Source organism: Vicugna pacos, chromosome 35 (genome assembly GCF_048564905.1).
Source record: "Vicugna pacos chromosome 35, VicPac4, whole genome shotgun sequence".
In the NCBI taxonomy this organism is placed as follows: domain Eukaryota; kingdom Metazoa; phylum Chordata; class Mammalia; order Artiodactyla; family Camelidae; genus Vicugna; species Vicugna pacos.
The window spans coordinates 2955298-2979740 of record NC_133021.1 but is presented as its reverse complement, the minus strand read 5'-3'; the positions used below and the strand labels follow the sequence as shown (position 1 = coordinate 2979740).

The following is a 24443-nucleotide window of genomic DNA, read 5'->3' as shown; positions in this document are numbered from 1 at the left end:
GGTTGCATGATCCTGGGCAATTACTTAAATTTTATGATCTTCCATTGTTTTCACCTATAAACAAAGTCCAAACATCTGCACATTGTTTCATTTTTCCCACTTATATCCCCTTCTCTCTTTTTCTAATTATAGGTAATCACATTTCAAGTGGATACATATTTTAGAGAAATTATCCTGCAAGAAAAAAAAATGAGAATGTTCTCAATGTACTATTATGAAAAGACTTCTAAGATAAACTGTGATTTTTTTAAGTCTATATACTATGTTATATTTTTCCATATAATGGTAGAATAATGCCACTATACATTTATATCTGTGTGTGTATATTCAAAAAATACTCCAGAAATAATTTTTAAGTTTATGTAAAAATATTTCCTTTTTTAACAATTTCAGACATGTCAAAAGGAGAAAAAGATTGACTCTATCTGGATTTTTAAAAAAACAGGAAAACTGTGGCCCCAGAAAAAAAATAACCCTGCTAACCAGAAAATGAATGATTTGAATGAGTTCTACCTATCAAATGCTGACTCAGATAAGGTGCTTTTTCACATTATATGAAAATGAATATCTCTGTTTGACATTATGGTCAAATCCAGAAAAGTTTTTTCTTTGTTTTTCTATAATGTTTCACTTTACTCTAATTCTCCAGACTATCTATCTACCTTCAATCTACACTTTGGTTTGTAAATAAAGTCATTATTCTTAAAAATTTAGATCATTTTAAAGTGAATTAAATTGATGAAATTATATATATCGCTTACATAATCTATATGCATATGTATCACATATTTTAGAAATAATAAATTACAACACAACGGAAAAGAAGGGTGGAAACGAAAGTAGCGAAGGCTTTTAATGCAAACTAGGCATCTTCTATTTTGTTGTACAAGCAATAGGGAGTCACTGAAAGTTTTGACAAGAATGGGACATAATATGAAGAAAGTAATGTTCCTGAAGAGTGAATATAATCACAAAAACTAGATTATTCATAATAGCCAAAAATTGGAGAAAATCGAAATGACCATCAACTGAAGAATGAATAAACAAAATGTGGTATCAGCATACAGTGGAATATTATTCAGACCTAAAAGAATGAAGTACTGATACACAGTACAACATAGCAGAACCTTGAACATTATGCTAAGTGAAAAAGGCCAAATATAAAAGGCCATATATCATATGATTCCACTTATATGAAACGTCCAAAATAGGCAAATCCATAGAAATAGGAAATAGATTTGTGGTTGCCAGGGAACTGGGAAGAGGGGCGATGGGAAGGGGCTGTTAATGGGGTTTCTTCCAGAGGTGATGAGAATGATAAAGCACTCAAAAGTAGTGATGGGTGCAAAACTTCATGGATATACTAAACCCCACTAAAATGTATACTCTGAAAGGGTAAATTTTCTGGCATGTGAATTATAACTCAACAACAACACAAAGGGGTGTGTGTGTGTGTAAAATACTACAGGCAAGAAAAATAGAAAGCAACCATATTGGTTTATCAATGAGTACATAAAGGCCATCAGGGCTTCTATTGTTAAGCCCACCTAGGGAGCACCACTCAGATAACCAGACTCCACAGAAGACCACTCACAGGTTCCCCAAGGGGAATACAGCCTGGGACTCTGAATAAGTGTAAGCAAAGGGGCAAAAGGACTGTCAATAACAATAAATATATGAATATGAGAAGAAAAGAAATAAGACAAAAATAAATCTCTTTTTAATTGAAAATGAAACTTTCACAAAGGAAAGTCAACAGAATTCAATACTTACCATCTTTGGATTGAGAAATAAAGGCAATCTGTAGTCTCTTACCCAGACTTTTTCAAATTTTCAACAATAAGATTACCTGTGTAAGGAGGAAAATGTATAAAAATGTATTTGCCTTTATTAACAAAATATTTTATATCTCAACCATAGAAACCATTCTGAAATATGCAAGCCATAACCTATTAGAGAGTCAAGCATTGTTAAAGCCAATTTCTTGTGGAATCCATACACTATTGTCTTAATGGGAAAAATAAAGTTCATAATCTACATCGTCACTGTCCAATATGCCAGCCAAAAGCTAGTCAGCACTTGACGTGTGGCTAAGTCTACAGAGACATTGTGTAAGTATAAAATATACTCCAGATCTCAGAGTTAGTACTAGAAAAAGAATCTAAAATATCTCATTCATAAGTTTTCATAGTTACATATTGATTACATGTTGAAATAATAATATTGTGATATATTAAATAAAATGTATTAAAATTAATGTCACCTGTTTTTCTAGGTTATTTCATATGGCTACTAGATATCTGGCTTGCATTATACATCTATTGGACAATGTTGTGTTAAGTGGCAGCTAAAAAGCTTTCTGAGAGCTTCATGAGTCCTCCCTTTGTTCCCTTTTTCTTGTGCTCCAGGAAGTAAAGCTTTTCCCAGAATGTTTCCTGCACTGGAAACCGCTGCACACAGCAAGCAACATGAAACAAGCAATAACCCTAAGATGTGACTGGGAGGGGAATCTCTTACAGTTCCTAAGATTCACACTGTGCTATGAACCTGAACAAGAAAAATGGAGATTCTCTTGGGGGGTAAGACTGCCTTAAGTAACAGGAGAACAGCCTCAGACAGCAATGATGTGAAATTTTTTAGGAGCTTGGAACTCCCAGCTGAAAGCCGCTGCTGTTGCTGGGCCTCAGACAGACAGCAAACAGAGCAGTGGGCCAGGAGGCCACGCATGCACACGTGTGGTGCAGGAGAGCCAACTCCGAGAAGTGGTGAACAATGCCCAGGCAAAGTAGAAGTCAGGGGTAGCCCACGGTAGTGTCCAGAAAGCTTCACGGAGAATCATTTTACCCCCACACTGAAGGGATAAGCCCAAGACCTAAAAAGGAAATTATTTCTCTAAGAATGAGGGGATCTGGAGAAAACCCCAAAATTAAGAATACTGTCTCCATAACCATTTTTTCTCACTTAAATACCAGAAAATGCTAACTAATCTACAATAACAACAACAAAATCTATAATTGCCCGGGGTGAAGGAGCTGACTCTTTTGAGGCTGATGGAAATGTCTTCATTGTGGTAGTGGTTCCATGAATACAGTTGTCAAAACTTATCAAATGTAACCCTACATGGGTGCAGTTTACTGTACATATTATATCTCAATAAAGCTGATTGCAATTAAGTAGGAAACAAACAAAAGCAATCACCATTTGCCCTGTGGCAGTCACAATGTAGCTGTCATTCCCTGGGCATGTGCAAATTTGGTCACTGACAGTTTATATCATCGTAAGTTTTGCTGAATTTTGTGTACTTTATGTACATACATGTCACATTTATGACCCAATTTTTAATATCTTCTAAAAGATTACACTAAGATTCAACATTAAAACAAAAATTGATGCTTGCAAAAAAGCACAGAAAGGCAGCAGTGGGGAATAAGTTTGATATTCATGAAGCAAATATTTGTGGTTAGATGAATGACCACAATTCCATTTTTTTGTTTGTTTGTTTGTTTGGTTGTTTGGTTGTTTATTTTTGGAAAAGGCAATATCCAAGTGCTAATAATGCACCCTATCATACTTTAAGCCAGCATTTTCCTTCCTTAATGACAAATAACAATTTGTCTTATAATTGATCATGTGGTGGGCAGAATTCTAAGATGGCCCCCAAGATTTTAACACCCTTGTTTACACACCTTCTCAAAGTTATGCAACCAAATAGTAATCTAAATGCTGCTGTGAAGGGATTTTTTCAATGTAATTAAAATCCCTAATAAGCTGACTTTAAATTAGTGAGATTACTGTAGGCTGGCCTGACCTAAAAAATCAGTTCTTATGAGAACAGTGTCCTTAAATAACAAACAGCCATGCTGCGAACTGTGCATACAGAAGGCCATGTGGGAACCTAAGCTGGCCTCCAGGAGCCTCTAGGGGAGTGTTTTTGTCTCCCAGCCAGCAAGCAAACAGGAATGCCATTCCTACAAATGCAAAGAATTGAATTCTGTGAACTACCAAGTGAGCCTGGGAGAGGACTGTGAGCCTCAGATGAGCTCACAGCACTGGCTGACACTTTGATTTCTGTCTGGTAAGACTCAGAGGACAGGACCCTGCTAACCACGCCCAGACTCCTGATGGACGGTGACTGTGAGGTAAGCTGCTAAAGCAGCAATGGAAAACTAACACAGAAGGCTTCTTAGATTTGAGGAAATATGGTTTATATTATTTCTCTTAAAGGCTGCTGATTTGCTCCATCATCAGTACAATTTCTTACACTTCACATTATTATGAGTGATGTGATTCAATTTCACAAGGCAGCAGGATGAGGTAATACTAGTCTCAAAATTTTACAGGTAAAAACTTTAGAACATATAATAATTTGTTTCCTCCAGCAACTGGGCATACGATTATCATATTTGCCTCTCTCTGTCTAAACCAATATCATTCCAAAAATAAATAAATAAGTAAGCATCTTAGTCCTTATCCATTTCAAAAGGAATGAAAATAAAGTTGAATCTGTGGTGAGAAAAGCTAATTTTGAGATCTAGCAAGGCCATATAATTTGAGGCAATCATCTAGTTTCTAAGAACTTCAGGGAACTCAGCTATTAAAAAAAGGACTAGTGAAAATTTAAATCAAGTCTGGAGTCTAATTAATAGCAGAAAAATTTACAGACATACATACAGACATAAATGGATAATGACATGCTCTGCCAAAATTATACAGTGTATAATTAAATGCCATTGCAAATGGCCTGCACTTCAATAGCCCTTGTGTGCCAGGCACTGATCTGTAAGTGATATATGAAGTGTACAGACAAGGACTATCATATAGAATAGTGGTTAGGGATTCCGGCCACAGCCCCAGACCGCCTGGCGGCAGCCCCGGGCCCATCACTGACTGAAGGCGAGGTCTTGGGCATGTCTAGCCCCCCTGTGCCATACCTTCAGCTGTAAGACTGAGACATGGACAATGTTTATCTCTGAGGGCTGCGGTGAGGATTGAATGAGTTAATACATACAAAGCACACAGAATGCTGGGCACATATTAAGCATTCAAACGCTGACATCAATATTGTTTTCATAATAATGCCATATTAATATTCACTTCTAAGAAAGGCAAACTGTACATCTATGGAGGATACTACCGGACTGTCCTCATGGGATGGCTTTTACTTTTATTGTATGAATTTGCCAGGGCACTGTTAAAATTTGCTACTGTGATTTTTACCTAAGTGAAATGTTTATGGGTTCAAGTACTGTATTTATTTCTGTGTTAAATATCTAATTGAAACTTATATGGAAACATTAGACACTGGCTTTGTTATGCGAAATAGTTTTGAGAACCACCATTTCTGCATCCACCAGCTGCCTGTTAAAAATGAACAATCCCAGAAGACACAGTACATTTGGCCAATATACTTTATGTTTCTTTTCCATGGGAGGGATAGTGTCTCAGGCTTTTCTCTTCTTCTTTTAATACTCAGTACTTCCTTTTCTGTGCCTGTAAGGCTCCTGGATGCTATTCAGTCTTTTATAGCAGGTGCAACACTATTTTTCAAAATATTTAAAAATCAAATAACATTATCTAGGCCATAGAAGACTTTTACAAATGTACTTTTATGCAAATCAGATACTAGGAGGCAATATTCAAATCCAAATAAATGTTGCTTTAAAGCTCATGTTGATGCTTTATAGCCCAAAACAGCGCAAGCCAAGAAGCAGGAGTAGGTAACCAATGCAACATGAAAAACTGATATCTAAGATTGGGTATTGCTAATTAAGGTTACAAGTTCAAAGCCTTAATCTTTATACACAAGTACTTGAACTTCTGAAATAAGTGGTTTGCATCACCTCATCAGTACAGTACATTTGTTCTCAAATTCTGGGCCCCCAACCATCAGTATCACTTGTAAACATGTAAGAATTATACTCCTGGGTCTCTCCCCAGACCTGCTGAATCAAATACCAGGATTGGGGACCAGCATCTATGGTCCTACAAGCCCCCAGATGATCCTGATTCTTGCTAAACTGTGGGAACTACTGGAATAGTGATTCAGGCACAGTACATTTATGCTGAGATTTTCATCACTAGTTTGAATGCAATTCTGCCTGGTCAAGTATGAAAATGTATGAATATTGGAAATAGGACACTAAAATAAGGAAACCCAACATGTATGCCTGCAAATAAATGCATCTATGACCAATTATAAAGAATTATGTGATTTAAAGCTGATATAATTCAAAGTTACTGTACATTTACTTGACTGTCTACTATGTATGTTTGAAGAATTATTTATAAATTTTCTATAACCTTAAACTTTTTACAAAACTGTAAGTATGCAAGCTTACACGGTAGAAATAAAACCTGTTTGCCTGGTTGATGGGGGTGGGGGGAAATAAAGATAGGTAATGTGAAAAAACAGTAAGGTGCCTAAGACAGGATCCTTAGGTCTTGACAGGATTATCTGACTCCCTGTACACCAGCCATAAATTCCTATTTACCACAATTTATTTCATTCAGGCATTTTCTTCTTTTTTTTTAATTGAGTTATAGTTAGTTTACAATGTTGTGTCAATTTCCAATGTAGAGCACAATTTTTCAGTTATACATGAACATACATATATTCATTGTCACATTCTTTTTCACTGTGAGCTATTCAGGCACTTTTAATCTTTAATAGACCATCATTCAGCACACTGCTTTTAGTGTCTGCATGTAACTTTTGATAAAATTTTCAAAGGCTTTGAATTATAATTCTGGAAGGAGCAAAGCTCAAATGTATATAACTACAGTTAGAAATACAGTATTTAACAGGACAGAAATAGACTCATGGACAGAGAATACAGACTTGTGGTTACCGGGGTGGGGGGTAGAGGGTGGGAAGGGATAGACTGGGATTTCAAAATTGTAGAATAGATAAACAAGATTACACTGTATAGCACAGGGAAATATACACAAAATATTATGATAAATCACAGAGAAAAAAATGTGACAATGAATGTGTATATGTCCATGAATGACTGAAAAATTGTGCTGAACACTGGAATTTGACACAACACTGTAAAATGATTATGAATCAATAAAAAATGAAAAAAAAAAGAATTACAGTATTTAAAACACAACCAAGAGGAAAGAGAATATCTTCTATGAGACTTTTTAAAGACCAATATTCAGGTTAGCTCTTTTTAAGGTAACAAAATAAAATTCAAAACTATTTAAATCTCCTAATGAACAAATAAAATAACAGGACACAGACGTCAAAACTATGTTCTCACTATATTTATTAAATGTAAAACAACTATAAATAAACTAATTAAGGAATAGTCCCATACAAAGTATGGGGGGGAAGGAAAAATGAATGTTATCCTAATGACAAACACTATCTCAGCAAACAAAAATAGTTTTAAAAAAACCACATAAGAAAAACACGCTGCTTGTACCCACTGACTTACTGTATATCTTAGAGACTAACAAATGCTGCTTCCCAAATTTTCTGCTACCCCTTCCCAGAATGACAAACCACACGTTTCCAAATCTAAATAATAAATTTCTGAGGCTTGTCTCCTAAATAAGAATCTCTTTCAAAAGATTTAACTATAATGACAAAACACATTTTACAGATAGAATATAATTATTTATAAACATCACTTTGCTCCCTAAGCCTTTAGATTTGACCTAGACAGGCTTCTTCTGCTGCTAAAGATGTATCTGGGACGCCTGTCCTGATGGTGATACCAAGGGCAAGACTGAATTTAATTTAAAAAATGCAAATTACTGCAAGTTGGTTAAATTACAGGTTTAAATTTCATAATTATTTTGTATAAGAAAATAAACGTGGAAACTGTTTCTTCAAGAGTCTATTAATCTTCTAACATCTGTATAGGATGAAATCTGATGATTTTTCCCTCCTATTTCAGTACTACAATTTTCAATATAAAACTTTTCACTGAAGGGAGAGGGCATAGCTCAGTGATAGAGTGTGTGCTTAGCATGCACATGTTCCTGGGTTCAATCACCAGTACCTCCTTAAATAAATGAATAAATGAATAAACAAATAAATTTAATTATCTCCTCCAAAATAAATAAATAAATAAAAACACAAATTGAAAAAAAAAACCTCCTCCACTGAAACTTAAGAGGCAGCAGCACAGTGACTAAAAGCATAGACCACAGTCAGATGGATCTGGATTTGAGTCCTAGTTCTGTGAATTCAAATTCCTAGCTATGCATTCTTAGACAATTCTCTGAATGAGTTCTTCTGCCATAAAACAGGCTTGTTAGTATCTATTTCATAGGGACTGCTGTGAGAAATAAGTAATGCATGTAAATATCCTTAGCAGAGGGTCTGATATATTGCAAATATTCAATAAGTGGTAACAATGATAATCAAAACAAATAATGATCAAATTATTAATTTATCAAATGACCAAATCTGCATTTTTATCCTGTAGATTCTCATCCCTCTCCTAGTTAATTCTTTATAAATAACTAGGGGAAGCTCAGATGTATAAAATCAATCATCAAAAGAAAGACCTTCCTCACCCTTGTTCTCTCCCATGTTTCAACAGCCTTAGTCATTATCCAAACATGAGAATAAATACCTGCTCACACTGGGCAGAGGATATCAGAGGCCATATTTAACACCTGTACTTAATGATAGCTCACCCACGGTGTAAGACTGATACCGTACATTCATTTTTCCAACACACTCAACATAAGAATGGGCACTTAGGTGGAAAAGAAATCAACCAAAAGCATCTTTCAGGAAGTGCCTGTTGGGTCAAAAGTCTCATTGCTGAGTCAAGAAAAGAAGGTCAACTTAATGCATCACATGTGTCAAAAGTATAGGCTGTTTTATACTTCCTAGAAATGAAGGGAAAAGTTCACATGAAATCTCTATCAACTTTTGTGACTGCCTTCTAATTCATTTAATAAATATTTGTTGAACACCTTTGGATTGACACTACATTAAGCACTTGGATACAAACGTGACAAGATAATAATATTCTCCTCTTGCAGAGCCTATTAGAAAATCATTTCTTTTTTTTTCTATCTCATTCATTGGTTGACTTACTATATGCCACTATGTGGCAGCAAATGTTAGGCATTTGGGGGAGGAGGGATTTACTAAAAAGATAAATAATATAGAACCCTTGTCATCAAAGAATTGACAGGCTAGTAGAAGAGAAAAATACAAATACCTATGTTAAGTGCTATGAAAGCCACTAAGATACTGTGCATAATCAGGAGGAAAAACAACTAACTCTAATCACATTAACCAGAACAGGCTTTCTAAAGGAGATGGTATTTAAATAGAGTCTTAAGGGATAAATGATTCACAGATGAAAGGAAAAAAGTACTCCAGACAGAGGAAATAGCCAGGTGCAGACACATACATGAAACCACATACATGTACACACACATACACAGAAACTGCATTAAATATATGTATGTTACATACAAATGAATAGACAGTCAGTTTTTAGATGGAAGCAGTCATTTGAATTACAACACAGAAAATGATGCAATTGACTACTTTTCCAATTCTCCCAAAGATGTTACACAGCTAATAATATATATATATGGGAAAAGTTAGTTCCTTCCATTTCCAGCCTGAGAGCATTAGCACTTAAATCTCTCCCTGAAATAAAGGGAGGTTTGAATGCTAGATTAAATCTGGACTAGAAAAGGCTCTCCCTTAAGCAAAGTATCAATTCAGGTAGAAAAATAAAGGAAAATAGCAAGGGGATCAAATTAGAAGCTCCTTAAATGGACAGGGTTCAATTTTAAACAGTAGGAAAAATATTAATTCCTTAGTGAGTAATAAAACTTGAAGGAAGAAAGGGAAATCAGACATGATGCAAGGTTTCTCCCAATGATCATCCTATTAACATTGATACTTGCTTTTTCCATTAGTTTGTACTTGACTTTACAAATATTTACATATCATGGCACTCAAATTTTTAAGCCCCCTAACTCTTGCTATACTTTCCCATGAATAGTTTGCCATTTAAAAAAATTAAATTCAGGCAGATGGGGTGAATAAATTATATTTAAATTGTATAAAAATTAGTAAAATCTACCTGGAAACCATTCCTAGCTTCTGAATAATAAGTATAAATACTTTTACTTTGTGAGTAATTGCCTTATCATCTTAAAAAAAAATCATGAAATCTGTTCATTTTCCTTTATGTCTATGTTTTAAAATGTGGGTTAGAGGCTTATCCATGTCTAAGCTTTATCTTTATTAATAATCAGTATTTATACAAAATCTAACTGGTAAAGTACCTTATACTACAAAGGAAGTAATCAAATGAGAAACAGAGAATTTAATGATGGAGCAAGGTTTCCCAAACTTGGTATCATTGACCTTTTGGACCAGATCATCCTTCATCATGGGGTGCTGTCCTGTACAAGGTTTACACCTGGCCCCTACCAACTAGACACCAGAAGCACCCTCACACACAACTTTCCCCTACTTGTGACTATCAAAAACATCTGCAGATGTTGCCAAATGCCCCCCTGCGGCCACTGCTGCATGCGGGCAACGTGCTGTGCTGCTCGGTGGTTATCTCACTTCACCTAACAACATAGTGTCCATGAAATACTTTTTATTTCCCCAGCTCAACAAATAAAGAAACTAAGGCCAAGAAAATTAAACAACTTGCCAAGAGTCACGTAACCAACAAGCGTGGCAGCCCGTACCGAACCCACACAACGGGGCTTCAGTCCCTGCTCTAGTCACCGTTCTCTTGTCTCTTATTAATGCCTCAGCCTTTTTCATCTGACACTGGAAAAGTAATATTTTGAATCTTTTCTGAAAATAAAAAAATAAAATTATCCACACAATAGGAATTTAAATTAAAAGACTCCCAAACTCAAATCAGGATAAACTAACAAGTATTTTTTAAGCACTGACTGTATGTATGCCCAGTACCAACTTTAGGAACTAGAGTGATTCAAAGAAAAAAAAACTACATTTATTAAGGGTTTGGCTCAAGACCTTTTCCACACATTATCTCTCTGACGTCTCACAATATCCCTGTGAGGTAGGTACTAATATAGTCGGTGGATGTAACAAGTGTACCAGGTTCCTGTCCCATCGCAGAAAGAATTCTGAGATAAGATGTAGTGGTTAAAAAAGGTTAAGTGGTAACTTATTAAGGGATGGATTGTACACTCTCAAGGGGAGAGTTAGCAGGCTCAGATGAGCAGCTGCCCTGTTTCTCTGGCAAGTTAGTTACATAGGGTGTAAAAGTGAATGGGTGGATTATTCATTGGAGAAGGAACGGTTTGGGATTCCCTGATTATCATCCTAAATCCACATTCCCAAAGAGAAAAGGGATTTTTGTCCTTATTTAGACTGGATCAGAAGTGTGGCATCAGTGCATGATGGATACTTCTAATCTGCAAGGCTAATATTAATGAAATGAGGGCATAATGAGAAAAAGTTTCATTCAGACACTGGAAATTCCTGCCTTTTCTCACCTTTCTTTATTTGTCTCCAGGCCACTGATCACCCCCAAATGTGTGACCACTTATGAGCTCAAGGATTCCTGCTTTTCTTTCTCTGTCAATGGACCCCTGGTGCTTACATATGTGGTTTCCTGCATTTGGCTTGTGCCCCTCCTTTCTGCCCAATTGCTGCCATTTGGTCTGTGTTCCCCTTTCTCTGTTTATATCTAGCTATCTGCCTGCTCTAACATTATCTTTTTTCAAATGGGGAAGCTAAGGCTGAGAATAGAAAGGTAGTCCCTGACCTAAGAAGGCTTACAACTCAATTGAAGAGACACACACATAAAAAAAAAGTTTTTTTAAAGACACAGAATAAGTTAAGTATCTCAGTTAACAACACACAGAGGGTGAGAAATACAAATGAGCCGAAGTATGAAGGAGGATTAAAAAAATGGCCGCACTTAGGCTAGCAGATTGCTTATTCTTATGCTCACCCTTAAAACAGTCAACTGACCTGACTGACCAGTTGCTACTCAAGTTCCAGGCCTGTTGTTGAAACTGAAGCTATTGATCCTACTGTTTCTACTTTATTCCAGTCATTGAAAGTCATCATCATGCTGGGTCTCTGAGTCCTTCTCCAAGAAGAAGGTCCAGTCACAGGACTGTCACCTTATAAAATACCCTGAATTACTAAGAAGACCACACCTTGAGATAAAGCGATCTAAACACTACCCTCCATAGAACTGATCACCTGAAGGCATCATAACACCATTCTGAGTTTTCTGATGAGAAAATGATTGTGTTGATTGTTATCGATGCTTTATTGTTTGAGCTATGGCTCTAGAACCACCCCCACCCACTCCATCCCCAAGGTGGGTACACAGTTTGGAAGGCACTAGCCTGCTGTGAATCCCCTTTTCCTGACAAAGCTATAAAGCTGCCTCTTTTCTTCTAAGCTCCAAGATCCAGTCTCTGAATTATTTGGCTTGTCAGGGACCCGGGGGCCAATCTTTTGGCAACAAGTATACAGTTAGATTAGTCAGGGAATACTTCTTAAAAAGGGTTTCTAGTATCCTCTCTTAGGAAAGAAAATGCATGAACAAATTGTAATAAACTGAGGAGGAGCAACACATCTGAAAACAAGAAACAGAAGTGTGGGGACTGAAATGTAAACTTTGTGATAGCCAATGAAAGCAGCAACTAAGGGAAATGATGAGGAATGACATGTGCCTTAGAATTCAGACAGAACAGTAGCTGGAGATGAGACTAGCTCTGTGCTTTTAGGGCGCTCCTGTCACAAACACTCTCAGGCACAACTACAGGAATGAAATCAAAAGAGCTGAAGGTGAAGACTAATGGTTGATAGTGGAAGCTTAGACATATGGAGTCAAACACCAAAATTCATAAGATGGGTGATGGGTCATCTACTTCGCTTTATGTATTTTGTCTCCCCCAAGCAGAATGTAAGTTTCCAGAGGGCAGGGGGCTTTATGTCCTGTTCACTTATGTCAATCCCTGTCACAGTAGGTGCTCAGTAAATGTCTGCTGCTGAATAAAGGCAGTTTTCAAAACAGTTCACCTATTCAGAAACTAAGGCCACAAATGTATTCAGCATTCAGAAAACAAAAAACAAACAACAACAACAAAAAAAACCAGCAAGCACACACACAGAAATAAGACTATTGTACTATTCAACGTTATTGCAACAGCTAACATTTACTGGGCACTAACTCTGAGCAGACACTGTGATATATTATCTCAATCCTCTTAGCTGCCTTGTGACAGAGGTAGGTAGTATTATTATGATCCCAGGTTTACAGGTTCATACAGAGAATAAATAACCTGCCCAAGGTCACAAAGCAGTGCAGCTGGAGAAAGCTGGGTCTGTCAACTCCAAGGCTTGCCTGTGAACTACTATGTCACATGCACAGAACTACAAGTATCCTTAAGCAAGGCTAGGGAAAAGTGGCCAATGAGGAAAGAAAACAGCAAAACAAAACAAAATAGAAACTCCAATGTAGTCAAAAACCATTGGTCCACCCCTCTCCTATAGCAGCTGCTGTAGAATCTCCCTGCCTGGGTACCCTGACTACCCCATGCCCAGCACAACTTCAGTGGTTTAAACAATCCAGATGCTGAAAAGCAGGAACTAGAATCAAGCATCTAATCAACATTTCAAAGAGCGGTAGATAACAAGTGGTAATGCCCCAGGGCCACAGCCCGAAGAAATGATGGCTGTGAACTCAGACTTAGGCTGACCTCAGACCTTCCCAAGCCCTTCTCTACGTGTCTGCCTCTTCCCTCCCTCCTGTGCCCTGCGTGTCTCTCCCCACCTCTGCACCTCCCCTCTCCCACTCTGAAAATTTTTGTTTCCTGCTCTAAATTTCTCATCTAGTAAGTTAAATTTGTAATATTTCTCTAATGAAAAGAAGTCTACCTGTAGACAGGTAGAAAAATGTTCTCTGCATGTTGCAGCATCAGTCCAAAGGGCACATTATCAAATTCACACAGTAGTCACTAAAGAGACCACCAATCAAACAAATTAAAACTGACATCCCACATATATATTTATGTAGCCTTCTGGTGTTACACACATGGTAACTACACAGGAGGACGTTAAACCCACTAGACAGACTCTGCTCTTCTCCCTTCAGTCCAGTAATGCATCCATGACTGCAAAGTTCTGAAAATCTCTAAAATGGAAAGAAGTGTAACTCCAGAAGCATGATTGCAATCGTTACCAACAAACAAAAATATTTAAAATATTGAATTTGCTTAAAAAACTAGAATATTCATTAAATTAACTACTTAGAGATGCACTAATATATAAGCTAATTTAACTTCTGCATTTACACCAAAATCTAAAGCAAATGTGCCTTAAAAGCAGTCCGAGAGTAAGCCAGAAAGAGAAAGAAAAATACCATATGAGATCTCTCATATGTGGAATCTTAAAAAACAAACAAAGTATAAATACAGAACAGAAATAGACTCATAGACATAGAATACAAACTTGTGGTGGTCAAAGGGGTGGGGGGTGGGAAGGGATAGATGGATTTCAAAATTGTAGAATAGATAAACAAGATTATACTGTGTAGCACAGGGAAATATATACAATATCTTATGGTAGCTCACAGAGAAAAAAATGTGACAATGAACGTATATATGTTCATGTATAACTGAAAAAGTGTGCCCTACACTGGAATTTGACACAACATTGTAAAATGATTATAAATCAATAAAAAATGAAAAATGTTAAAAAAAAAGCAGTCAGGGAATGAGGACAAGAGTTGGCAAGATAAAAAGTACTAAGAAACATATCTCAATCTTTTCTTTCTGCCTTTGGATTTTTTTCATACACTTGTCTTAAATATAGAACTCTATTAAATAAACAGACTATGAAAGCAAATTCATATTGCTCTCAAAATAGAAATACTTTCCAAATACAAAAAAGAAAAAAAAAAAAACAAGAAGCATTTATTTCTTGAATTTGTCAGCTGAACACTGATTATGCCAAATCTAAGGAAGGAAAGGAAAATTATTTCTGAAAACGGATCCTGTATTTAATAAATGTTAAGCATGAAAAGGGAATGTCCACCCCACCTTCACATCATTTTAGGAAAAGGAGAAAATCAAAATTCAGTTACAACAAAACCACCTGAATAAAATTCCATCAATCATAGTTTGAGATGTAATGATACAAATTAAACTTATTAAACTTCTTCCTGTTTTTTTTAAGCTTTTCATTTTGAAGCATTAAACCAAAGGATGTTAAAAAAACTTGATAACCCAATTACAGCCTGATATTTCCAAACGGACAATTTAAACCAAAGTCACTTTCAGAGCTAATCAATGAATTCATCAATAACATTCTTTCTGATCTAAGCACTACGGAGATCTTTGGAGATGAATTCAAACTCTAATTATGATCAAATTAGTCTTTCTTTTCTGTAAATAATAAGCACAGTAGTTCTGTCATTTCTCTACTTTTTAAGATTTTTAAATAATATGTTAATGAATCACACACTATTACAGATGCTTTTGAAAACACTGTAGAATTATTTCAGTTTTATTTGTCAAACTCCAGGGCTGAGTTTAAGTGTTGGGCAAAATAAAGCCTGACTTTAGCCTTCTGTCTGCGTCGCACTGTAAAAGACCTTTAACTCACGTTAATAGTGTGGGGCCACACTGTCCTATGCGCGGCGCTGGGAGAGTTCTGCATGTGCTTTATATTATCTCATTTAGTCCTAACAGCCCTGGGAAGGACATGGTTTTCCATCCACATGTGATGAGGCCCATAGCGAAAAAGGGTAAGTAACTCATTCCAGGCCACATAGCTAAGAATGACACTGCCTTACTAATGAATCTTCTGCCTCCACAGTGTGAATATATTTTATGAGGGAAATGAGAAGTGAACTAGCAACACGGTGCTGGCTCCAGATACGCATAGTGCTTCCAAACATGAGATTGTTGCAAATTACCCACTACTACTAGTGAGGCAAGTCCTTCTCAGACATAGAGGATGTCATGCAAAGGTCTATTATTAGACCCTTAACCGACCTAAAAAGCATGACATTTTAAAAGTCTCATAAGATACATACATTCTTCCAAAAACAAACCAGCAATGTGTCTTGCTACTTCATATTTGGCCCAAAATATTGATGCATTCAATGTATTATCCTAGGGTGATCTGCTCAGAGGAAAGGCTAAGTGACAGAAAAATATTCTGCACCATTAATATTCCCAAAGTTCATAGCTGTCATGCAGAAAGAAGCATCCAGCATGACTCAGGCTCCCACAGACACAAGCTCAGCACGTGCTGCCTCCTGCCTGAAGCCATCCAGGTCTCCATTAGCCAACCTTCAGCTGGAAAAAGAGGGGGCAGAGGCCACACAGCAAAGCAACATACACTTCATGCTATCTGACTGATCTGCCAGCTGTCCCTAAGGTGATGGGGGGAAAGCAAAATATAAGATACTCAAGCAGTAAGGACTCTTGTGCATTTGTATTATTTTTCAAAAGCCCGCATTGCAGGATAGCACAGCACAAACATAGGATCCTGTATTTACTTGTATCAACTTACAATTTTAGAGAAATCAATTGTTACTCAAAACGTTCTAAGGGAATATTTTAGAAAAACTGTCATACATTGGTCTGTCTCTCAGTATCCAGATCAAGGACAGATGTTCCCTCAAATAATTCATAAATTCTGAAGGTAAAATAGAAGGAAATTTTAAATATACTTGTGGGTAAAAGTATAATTATTAGAAAATATATATCCCATAGTGTTCAGGAAATGTCATGTTGATTAAGGAAATACACTCTAAACACATATGAAAGGGAGCATGAGAATGTGCCCAGGAGGGGTCTGGAGAAAGCAGTGAAAACCTACAACTACATGAAGGAATAAGACAGGCTGGTTTTCTGCTTAGTGGTAAAAAGTCTCAAAGGAGAAAGGTTGAACAGCAAGAGTTCATTATTTGAAAACAACTTTACTCATCTGTTTGTAATGAAAATTCAACTACACTAAAAAGAAAAAATAAACCAATGCTCCACCCTTTTCCCTGGTCCACTGAATGTGTCAACAATATGGAACATTTCTATTTGGGATATTTGCAGATACGAGAGGAACACCTTGTGTCTTTTAAATTGCCACCCATCCTTAAACCTGAGAATGACAAATTACCTAAAAAGGCAAAAAATAAATAAATAAATAAATAAAAGAAAGTCTTCAAAAACAACAAGGAAAGAATCATCTCCTAACGAATGGGAAAGTAACTTTACAGTGACCTTCTTTCTAAAAGGTATACTAAAAATGTCGGTTTATATAAAACTGTCAGGCAACTTTCTTAAAGGAAGAGGAATTGAAGTATCTATTACATGTGTAGAAATACTATGTAAAGTAAAAGCAGGCTTGACACGAACTAAAAAGTGTCACTATTGGAAGAGTAATCCTTTCCCCTAAGGGAAACTGGGGAACCCAAAGATAAATAAGATTTATGAAACCAGGCAAAAATATACCATCATCCAACGTAGCTATTTGTTGACATATGAAACAAGTGCTGTGGTGCTAGCTATGATGTAAAATTGACCAAAGTGAATTATTCTTTCTAAACAACACTTGTGAGATAGAGTCACTTAGGAAATAATTGGCCCCGTGCTGCCGTCACCCCAGGCTGCGGCAGCGCTCTAACGCGCATGCGAACACGCTGTGCGGGGCGCCTAGGAAACAACAGCCGCCGGTAGCAGGACCGGTAGCAGGACCAGACGGCGGAGCGGGACTCCGCACACTGCGCCGGGCGCTGCAGGAGGTCAAGGCTCTAAGACGCTTAAGTATCAAACCTCAGTGTTCTTACAGTTTGGCGAATACTTCCATCTGGTTCAAACAGACCATAAGCACTTCTAATTTCACATCTAAAGTAAGTGCTTTACAACTTATTTTCAGAATCTTTCAAAATTATACCCAGAAGTTTCTTCAGATACTCCAAAGACACTTCTGGCCATGATGCACAGCCATTATATCACTATGTAGTACCTTATATATTATGGTATCTTTGAACAAGAAATGCAAGTGTCCCTACTTTTTGGCTGCATTCCTTCATAGATGGCATTGCCCCTGTTCCTCAGTCCATGTTTTTCCTTACTATGGAGGCAAAAGTAACTTGAACAGTAGACTCTGCAGAATCATTTTAAGACAGCTCCCAAGGAACACAACTCACTTAGAAAACAGAGGCCACCTGAAATAGCCAATCTCAGCTTTGCAGTAGAGGGATGCTCAGACTGCATGCAGGTGGACTTGGCAGTTGTCTACATCAGGGGTCCATAAACTATGAGCCAAACCCATCCTACCTCCAGTTTTTATGCATAAGGTTTTATTAGAACACAGCCACCTTCATTCACCTACAGATTGTCTGTGGCTGCATTTGCACTACAAGAGCAGAACTGAATCATTGTGACAGGACCATGTGGTCCACAAAATCTAAAATATTTACTAACTGGTCCATCACCAAAAAAAAAAAAAATTGCCAACCCCTCCTCTACATAACGAGATGTCAGAGGCAGCACAAGACTTCTTCAAGTACCATCTCCAATGTACATGCATTTGGCTGCTGCTAGCCTAGGCATGGGCTGCTAGCTCATCTGGTGTCAAACACACAAACACAAATGCACACTCCTAAGTCTTTTTAATCACCTCATATCAATCCCAAAGTTGCCAGGGCAAAGCACATGACGTTACCATTTCCAACTACCAGAGTCCCACCCTTCCCGCTGCCTTAAGTAGTAAATTATGTTAACCCAAAAAGACTGCCCTTTAAAGTTCATCAAACCATGATTTCACTTGCATAAAATGTTATGGAAGATAGAGGATAAGGAGGGAAGTTGCCCATATGGCATCTGTTCCAGAACCACTTTAGATCTAGCTCCCCATCTAAATAGATCTTCCCTGGAAGTTCTGCCGTTGGAACAGTCACTCCGAAGAAAAGGCCAAAGAAGCTACAAAGGAGGTGGTGAATTCAAACTAAGGAACACAAGACTACAAAGGAGGTGGTGAATTCAAACTAAGGAACACAAGATAGTGTGGCTATATAGATTCCCTAACTCACAATCCTCAATCCTTGTTGGCATCAACAGTAAGTTCCATGCTTCATAATGAAAATTTTTAAATTGTTTTAAATTTTAAAAAAATCAGTCTTCCAGCATCTTATGCTTCAAAAATGTCATGAGTTTTTAAGTGTCAAGTTGGATTTATTTGTTAGTTTTTTAATAAAAAGATTTTTAAAGGCATTTTCAGCAATGCTGTGCCAGCAAAGGGCTGTCCCGTCCACTGTATGGGACACAAAGACACACACCACCTGCCAGCAGGAGAAGCAGCCTTCTTTGCCAGGTATTTTAGCCCCACTTCATCATGTTGGGGACAAAATTCAGTATGATAATGAAAGGCAAATTTTAAAAACATGAATTTGGTGAAACAGATCTGTCCTTTATGTATAAGTTCCTTAACAGTGAAATCCTACATATTCTTCTGAACTTAACCTCAAGAGACATACATACCCTACAAAAAGCTTGCCAGTAGTTTCAAAAATAATCATGTGTCCTGAGACTGGCTGTTCCTCCCTTTTCCACTTCAAGTTTTACTCACTTTAGAAATATCTATTTTAGGGAGAGTCTCATCCATCTCTGTTCTTACTATACCTATGCTAACTTTAACAGATTCTCCTCTCCCAAGTAAAAATACCCATTTGTCAGCTCTTTGTTCTCCATCAGCACTCTTGAGAAACTTTAATACTTTGATAATGACTTCCAATTCTACATTTTCAGCATATTGCTCATTTTACTGTCTTGAGATTTCATCGGTATCCAACTTCAACTCGAAGATTTAATGTCCAAAACAAAGTCCACTGCCCCATTTCTGAATTACTTTGTATCAGAAACCACTAGCACCATGCTAATATATTGGAAACACTTTTTTCACTCCTCCATCTGTATCGCACTTCAGTGACCATGGTATAAAAATGTTGGCCCCCTAGAAAAACAAAATCCTAATCCAAGTATAATGCCTTGGTTTAAAATACAATTTTTCTATGGTTTAAAACTACCCTCTCAGGAACATTGTTCTCAACTGATTCTTTGAGCTGTAAACACATACCCACACAAGCACAAACTGACCCTAAGCTACTCAACAACTTCCCTGTGATTTCCCATCAACCAACTTCCTAATTACCTCTGATCCCCACATCCTCCAGTTCCAAAAGTCTTCAACAGTTTATCTCCAGCTGCTCTTTTCTTCCACTGGCTCAGACACTCCAATATGTTCTGTGTAGTCCAATATCAACATTTCTCTAATGAAAAATGTACAAACACACTTACCTATAATATACCAAAAACTTTCTGGCATATAGTGGTCATAGATTAAAAACTGGTTCATTTCCCTTTCCCTACAGTTTTGTGCAATCTGTGTATCATTGACTCTGCCATTCATAAGTACAAGCATCTCAAAGGCAGGGACCCCCAATTACTTTGTTGTTTCTTTGCTCCTAAATAAATACACAATAAAACACTGACATGAGTTTTAACCAACCTATAGTAAAAGCAATAAAAGTCTTAAATTTACTAAGAAACTCTGATGGAGTATAATTTACACTCAAAATATTTTGTTGGTTTGTCCTCCCTTCCTACCCCCCAAAAGCAGCCTATGCAGGACTAGATTTCTCTTCCTATCTTTGTGAAACATGGGATACATGACTTCCTCATGGTCACAAAATAACAGATCCAGCAACAGTTGTCTTTGATCTCACATCTAACATTACATCCATTACACAATAATTTAATGTCAGCATCTATTTAAAATAGACAGAATTTAAGGTTCATAACAAAGGCATAACAAGAACAAGGCATATAAAGAAGAATAAAACAACAGGAGAAGTTCCAGGGGAGGGCCAAGTGATTGTAAAACAGACAAAAACAGTCAGGAATGATGATGGTAAAGAGGAATAGTGAAAATCTACAAAACCAGGAAAAGATAAACTCCAGCTCATTTTAGCATTTCTCAAAACACACGCTCAGGACTTGCCCTGGAACTTTAAAGAGACAGGTTTTGGATAAATAAATGAATTGCTAATAAAAACGAGGGCTAATAAACTTGTAGAATTTGCCACTTCAGAAGAAAAAAGTACAGGCTAAAAAGTGTTTGAGGAAGTTTTAAATAAGTTTGATCAAGGTCCTGAATGGAAAAGTTAACACAGATGACCAAAGCTTACATTCACTCCACAGAGCCTCTCTCAGCAGTGGCTTCAGAACTCAGCCCACACAGCTTTCTGGGGGCCTGTGATCCTCAGTATGGTGCTGTCTGCTTTGTTATGTAAAATTCCACCTATGCCTAACACTTAAATTCTGCATAAATATACAAAATATTCATTACCTTCCTGCACCTTAATTTGGCACTCTGAGAAGATACTTACAATACAAATCAAAGATTCTATAGGCTTCTCCTTTAAAGTAACAAAAGGGGATAAAAGCTCATTCTCATTTGATAGAGAAGACAACTGAAATAAGTCACAAGTCATTCCACCAATTAAAAAATGCTGTCGATTAGGACATATGCTACTCAGGAAAAAAAATTTTGGCTAAGGAAAAATGAAATACGTTTTTAATAAACTGGTTAAAGTACAAAATGCTCTCCCCCAAATCAGTTATGATTCCTAAGAACCCCAAGTTTCCTGAATAACTGATCTCTGTTACCACGTCCTGCTGATACGCAGGAACTACACGCAGGAAATGAGAAGGTAAAAAGCTCCTGTGCCGAAATGAAAACTCTCAAGGAAGACTGCAGAAAAGAAAATAAATTTTACTTTCAGGGCCTCACAGAGTCAGAGACTTCCATTTGGGAACCCAAATAAGAGTTGCCCAGAAACAAAACCTACAGCGCTGTTTCCCACCCGGTGTACCAGGAAAAGCGACATACACAGAGATGTCCTCTGTGCGCACATATGCTCTGGCTTCCTCAGTTTCCTTTTACCAATTAATGGCCAGAAACATGCAAGTGTCCACTCTGCAGAAAGTCAGAACTCCACAAAAAGAAACCTGCAGACTTGCGTATCACACGACAGAGAACTAAAATGTTACAAAACACGGGACTGCCTGATGCCTTCTGCCCACAGTGAGGACTCAGGTACACCGGCTCATCTATATGATCCCAACACTCCAGGAAAACATCGGCAAAACACCGCAGGATGCACAGTCACCCTCCTCCTCCCCATCCCTCGACTCCCCTTCCCAGAGCCACTCACACTTTACAGAAGAGCCAGAGCGCTGAAAGTGGGCTGGTTCCCTTCCTCCTCGGGATGGAGGCGGCAGCTGTGGCAGGGCCTGCGCCTTACTGAGGAATAAGCGGGGCTGGTACCGCTAAGCCGGGCAGCCACCCAGGTCTTTTCAACACCGACAGAGCAGAGGAGGCAGCAGCCCCACTTCCCTCCTCTTCTCTTTCTGGGCCTCTTCAGGCTGGGTTTTCTGCCGGTCCTGGTCCACTTGTCCCTGGACAGTCAGGTTTGGGATGTTTTGTATTTTGAGTTTAATAAAGCCTGGGCGAAGGCTGCAGTTGGCCCTCCAGGTCCCCCCAAACCCGCCGCCCTCGGGGCTGGGGTGGGGGTGGGGCCCTAAGACCTCCTCCCGGAGTCCTGCCGAGGAGCCAGGGTCCAGTGACTGGTTGAGGGAGAAGACCCCCAAGGGGACAAAGGGGAGGGGGAGAGCAGAAAAGGATAGCGGCACTGGTCCTGCTGCTCCCGCTGCCCGGACCACTACTTCATATTGGGGTCCCCGCCCACACCCTTGGCTGGGGGGTGGTGGCCGAACTTGGGGGTCCCAGCTCATATACTCAGGGTCGAGATGCTATAGACGCAGGAGGGAGGCGGAGATGGCACCGAGGTGGGGGATCCAGCCAGCTCCGCTCCGCGCCGCCCCGGCTTCCGGCTCCCACAGGTGTCGCTGGACTGGGACCCCCTCCCTCCACGTTGGGGGTCCCTTACCCCACGCCCCAGGATGAGACAGAAGCTCCGGCCCCTTCTCAGCGCCCTCTCACCGCGGAGCCGCTGACGAGCCCCACCCGAGGTAGGTAGCCGCCTCCCGGCCCCCGGCCGCCGGCTCTGGCTCCGGCGTGTGCAGCTGCCGCTGCCGGCGGGGAGGGGATGGGGAGACGGGGGGCCGTGGCTCCCGCTGGCCCCAGGTAGGGCGCGGGTCTCGGCTGGGCCAGCGCACAGGGGCTGGGTCCCTCGGGTGCTCCCTCGCTCTCATGCTGGCGGTGGTGGCAGCAGCTCCAGAATCTCAGCTCGCAGTCTTGCTCGCTCAGTGCCTGGGTCTGGCCTCACTCCAGAGAGAGGGGTGGGAGGAAAGCGGTGCAGACTGATGACTCTTATAAGGACACTAATCCCATTCAGGAGGGCTCCACATTCACGACCTCATCTAATCCTAATCACTTTCCGAAGGCCTCACCTCTTAGTACCTCTGAGCACCTCATAGGGAGGAAAAAGGAAGGGGGTGGAGGGGCAGAATAGAATTACAACATGTGAACATTCAGTCCATAACACCCTTAAAGATGTTTTTCTTAAGAAGCCCGTCTACCCCAGAGATGAATTGCCAGTGTTATAAATCACAGAAATTTCTACCATAGTTTTTGTTTTAAATAGCAATTTAAAACAAATTTGGTATGCAAATATTGGTAACATGTAGAATTTTCTTTTTGGCTTCTTAAAGTTTAAAACTTCTAGCTATATAATTCCAGGATCATTTTTAATAAATGAATTTGTGATCTCTAAATGACTGGGTTTTAATTTCTTACATTATCATTGCAAAACACATCATATTAGTGACATTTTAAGCTCTTTTTTTGGACCCATGTGTAAGAATGATGATTAATTTCCCTTTTAAAACCACAAATTATTTTTTTATTTAGTTTAAAACAATCTGAAACTTACAGAAAACTGCAACTAGAGTATAAAGAACTTTTTTTAATCTTGAACGCCCATTTGAGATTGAGTTATCAACCTGACTGTAGTTCCCTGAGGCAGCTCCAACCCTAGCTCCCTTTCTCAGAGGTGGAAGGTGTGGAGACTTGGACTATACCTGGCCCGATCTGCACAATAACTCCTCCCCCACCCCACAACCCCCGTCATCTGCATTTCTGTTGTTCTGGGTGGGGGCAGTTAAGGTCTTGGCCCCAAATTCTGAGCCAAAGGCAGAACTCATGCAAACTGTCCCCTGCCCCTTGAAGTGCAGTTTCTCAAGTCGGTGGGAGAAAAAAGGCACACCCGCAGCAGAGCAGGGGCAGCAGAGCAGAGTGATCCCAAATTTAAAGCCCTGAGGAGCGGGTCTGAGGACAATCTTGGCCCTGCTGTCCCAAACATGAAGCGAGCATCCAGGCCTCACCTACCTTTGCCTCTGAATTTCGTGCTTTCCCAGAAGGTCTAAGGGGTGGACTTCAGCACCCAGGCTGTCACATGACCCACTAT

At 38.8% G+C, this 24443-nt stretch overlaps 2 long non-coding RNA genes across 3 annotated transcripts in view; both read right to left on the bottom strand.

The window, feature by feature from the left end:
* The window catches only part of LOC116279024 (uncharacterized), a 102122-nt gene that overhangs the window by 75240 nt on the left and 2439 nt on the right, over positions 1-24443 (bottom strand). The window lies entirely within an intron of this gene.
* On the bottom strand, positions 36-22408 carry LOC140685462 (uncharacterized). Its single transcript, XR_012067085.1, has 3 exons — positions 22230-22408; positions 1774-1849; positions 36-174 (listed from the first exon to the last, which is right to left on the bottom strand). It is a non-coding gene; the product is annotated as an uncharacterized lncRNA (long non-coding RNA).